Consider the following 4,436-nt stretch of genomic DNA (forward strand, 5'->3'; position numbering starts at 1 on the left):
CGGTTTTGCCTGACTGATGTCGCTGTTGTCCCAAAATTTCGAACGGGATCGGACCACCGTCTCCTTCGTGCAAAATTCTACTTCACAGAGCGGGGAGAAAGGGCTGCAAAGTTCAAAAAGAGAACTCCCAGAATGACCACCAACTGGGAACTCTTTGGTACTATTGCGGCAACATGGGAAGATGCCATTGTTGACAACATTGACGAGGAATATGATCGACTGGTTCAGCACCTCCATGAATGTGCGAGGAACGCCAAGAGAGAGATAGCCACAAAAAGTCGCCTATCTTCGAAAACTCTTGAGCTAATTCGCCAGCGTGGTTTGGCGCATGCCTCAGGCAACCGCAAGCTAACGTCCGAGCTTGCAAAGCAGTGCAGAGATGCGATCAAGGAAGACCTCAAAGAGAGAAGAGCAGAAGTACTGGTAGATGCGGCAGAAGCCGGGAAAAGTATTCGTAAGGCCCGCCTGTCCTTCGCCAACTATAAGAGCAAGATGACTGCCCTCCGACGTCCTGATGGATCCATCACATCCTCCAGAACGGCAATGGAGAAGATTATCCATGACTTCTACTCAAATCTCTTCGATAGCCATGTCCACTTGCCAACATACCAAATTCCACAGGATGGGTATGTTGTTCCCAACGTTCTCCCCTCCGAAATCCGACATGCCATTTCGTTGGTAAAGAAACAAACAACACCCGGCCCAGACAAGGTCAGACCTGAACACCTGAAGAACCTGCCGTCAGTACTCATCAATACACTGGCTCGGCTCTTCACTCGCTACCTGTCTGAATGCAAGGTTCCGTCCCAATGGAAAACCAGCAGGACCATACTACTGTTCAAGAAGGGAGACATCCATGACATTGGCAACTCTCGCCCAATCTGCCTATTGTCTGTCATCTACAAGTTGTTCACTCGAGTCATCGTGAATAGGATTGGCAGAACATTAGATGAAGGACAACCATGCGAGCAAGCAGGGTTCCGCAAAGGATTCAGCACCATCGACCATATCCACACGATAACCAAGCTCATTGAGGTTTCTCGGGAGTTCAAGATGCCGCTCTGCTTAACGTTCATTGATTTAAAGAAGGCCTTTGATTCTGTTGAGACGGAAGCGGTCATTGAAGCCCTAGCCAATCAGGGCATTCAAGCCCAATACATCAGGATCCTCCTTGAGCTCTATTGTGGATTCACTACCAGGATCTCACCATTCTACAAAGAAGTGATCGTTGATGTCAAGAGAGGGGTGCGGCAGGGTGATACCATTTCACCGAAACTCTTCAGTGCCACCCTCGAGAACATCATGCGACGACTGGAATGGGAAGGAATGGGAGTGAAGATAGATGGTCGGCAATTACACCACCTCCGCTTTGCTGATGACATTGTTTTAATAACACCAAACATCAGCCAAGCGGCACAAATGCTGGCCGACTTTGACCGTGAGTGTGGAAAGGTACAGTTCCTAGAAAGACAAATTTGCAGGAACAAAATCTCTTTAATGGCCAGGGATGTCGCTCTGTGGAAGAGTGTACATATGCCTTGCATATGTGAGGCACTTTTTAAATTCCCAGGACCACAAATGAAACCAACCAACCAACCTAACCCAATCCAACCCGTTCCAGACCAAACCAAACTGAACCAAATCAAACCAAACCAAACCAAAACAAACCAAACCAAAACAAATAAAACCCACCATTTTTTTGGCCTCACACAGCTATACTCAAGGTTCACCACTCTATCTCCTGTCTTTGCACTCAGGGATCACTCCTGGCAGACTTGGGGTACCATACGGAGTGCCAAGGATTGAACCCAAATGGGGCACAGGCAAGAAAATTGTATTATCTCTCAAACTCCAGGCCCACCTTTTTTCAAACAATCAAGTCATTTGTATGGAGGTAGGAGGGAACCTGTGGACACTTGTGGAGAGGAGTTGACCCTGGTGGTGGAATTAGTATTGGAATATTGCATGCTTTAAGCTCAACTATGAAAAACTTTGTAAATCACAATGCCTTAATAATAAAAAATATATAAGTAAAAATAATTTTTAAAAAGAGCTAGAAAAAAAATTGAGGGGCCAGGGATGAGTCAATTGATAGAACATGCCTTGTGTGTATGAGATATTGAGTTTGATCTCTGGCATCTCATGGCTATCCCCCAGAACTATCAAGTATGGTCCCCCACCAGAACTAAAAAGGTTCTTTGAAATTAACTAGATTATAGAGACACAGTATAATTCAGATCAAGTGGGATATAGTTACTTTAAATGACAGAAATGATATTCAGTTTAATATATATATATATATATAGTGCGGTATGTTTCACAAATAATTCCCAATCATTTGCATCTTACCTGAGTTCTGTGATCCTGGTAAACTAAAAAAGTTAAGAACTACTCTTACTGGGGCTGAAGATAAAGCTCAATGGTACAGCACTTGCTTTGCGTATGTGAGACCCTTGGTTTTATTCCCAACGTGAGAAAAAAAAAGAAAAATACTCTTGTGTTCTGGAAAACTGCTACTTAAAAACCTTGCTTCTCACACTATTCTGTATCTGATTTAGGACTCATAAATGTCTCCCGTTACATATCACAATGTCAAACACAGATGCTCCATATTCCCTGTTTTTACATCATAAATGCTAATTAAGCAGAATAAAATTCTTGTTTGTTAAACTGTAAAGGTAAAGGTAAAGGCCCTCCCGTTGATCATCGATTTGCTCGAGCGGGCCCAGTAACGTCTCCACTGGAGACTTTGTTGTTACTGTGTCTGGCATATCGAATACTCTTGGTAGCTTGCCAGGTTCTCCGAGAGGGGCGGAGGAATCGAACTCGGGTCGGCCATGTTGGCTGCGTGCAAGGCAAACGCCCTACAGCTGTGCTATCGCTCCACTGTAATTCGACTTTTTACAGTCTCCTGATATCTGCTTGCCACCAAGTGTAAGTAAACAAAAACATATGGGGTTAGAGATATAGTACAATGGGGAAGGCACCGACCTTGCATATAGCTAACCCTGGCTAAGATCCAAGCACCACATATAGTCTCCGGAGTACTGCCAGGAGTGATCCCTGATCACAGAGTCAGGAGTAAGCCCTGACCATACTCAGGTATAGCCCCAAAGCATATATATATGTATATATACACATATATGTGTGTATATGTACATATATGTATGTATATGTACATATATGTATGTATATGTACATATATGTATGTATATGTACATATATGTATGTATATGTTATATATATACACACATATATATATATATATAGCTGGAGCGATAGCACAGTGGGTAGGGCGTTTGTGACGCCTGAGTTCAATTCCTCTGCTCCTCTCAGAGAACCCGGCAAGCTACTGAGAGTATCTCGCCCGCAAGGCAAAGCCTGGCAAGCTATCCGTGATGTATTCGATATGCCAAAAAATGTAACTAAAACAGACTTCATTCCCCTGACCCTGAAAGAGCCTCCAATACGGCAGCATTGGGAAGGACAAATAAGGAGAGGCTGCTAAAATTTCAGGACTGGGACGAATGGAGACGTTATTGGCGCCTGCTTGAGCAAATCGATGAACAATGGGACAACAGCTATACAGTGTAGCACTGTCCTCCCGTTGTTCATCGAGTTGCTCAAGCGGGCCCAGTAGCATCTCTTTTGTGAAGCTTGTTGTTACTGTGTTTGGCATATCGAATATATCATAGGTAGCTTGCCAGGCTTTGCCGTGTGGGCGAGATACTCTTGGTAGATACTCTTGGTAGCTTGCCCGGCTCTCCGAGAGGGGTGGAGAAATCGAACTCGGCTAGCCCGGGCTGGCCGTGCGCAAGGCAAATGACCTACCGCTGTGCTATTGCTCCAGTCTATGGCCATACCACCATGAACGCGCCCGATCTTCTCTGATCTCAAAAGCTAAGCAGGGGTGGGCTTGATTAGTACTTGGATGGTAGACAGCCTGGGAATACCAGGTGCTGTAGCAATACAGTGATACAGTGTTATATACATACACATAGTGTGTCCTCCTTACCAGCTTCTCCTGAGATTATTCAACCCACAGTGCTCCTCTTCCCATTAGACCCCATTGTCATGTCCCTGGCTGCGTAGTTTCAACTCAGATTCTTATTTCAGCTTGCCTCCTTAAGGTAACTTTCTCTGGTTTTAAACTGCTCAAAGACTTCTGAGATGGGAACTTTATTTCTACAGCAATTCTCTTCCTAATCAGTCTCTTCCTCTCTAAATTTTATTTCATTTGATACTTCAAAATTAGAATTTGACCTTGATGTTTTGCTATACATCATAGACAATATCCACTAGATGAAAGATCTGAGTAGAAAATCAAAACAAATAAAATGAAATAAAGGTTAAGATTATCTTTTTAGGACTACATGGAATGGAGAGGGAAATATAGAAGTCATAAAAGAAAGCTTACACATTTCTAACATGTCTTG

General features: G+C 43.8%; 1 pseudogene; it reads left to right on the forward strand.

Moving 5' to 3' along the window:
- The first annotated feature begins 3,849 nt into the window (after positions 1 to 3,849).
- Positions 3,850 to 3,968, forward strand: LOC130036774 (uncharacterized; annotated as a pseudogene).
- Positions 3,969 to 4,436: the final 468 nt, after the last annotated feature.

Source organism: Sorex fumeus, unplaced genomic scaffold (genome assembly GCF_029834395.1).
Source record: "Sorex fumeus unplaced genomic scaffold, SorFum_2.1 ptg000065l, whole genome shotgun sequence".
Lineage (NCBI taxonomy): Eukaryota > Metazoa > Chordata > Mammalia > Eulipotyphla > Soricidae > Sorex > Sorex fumeus.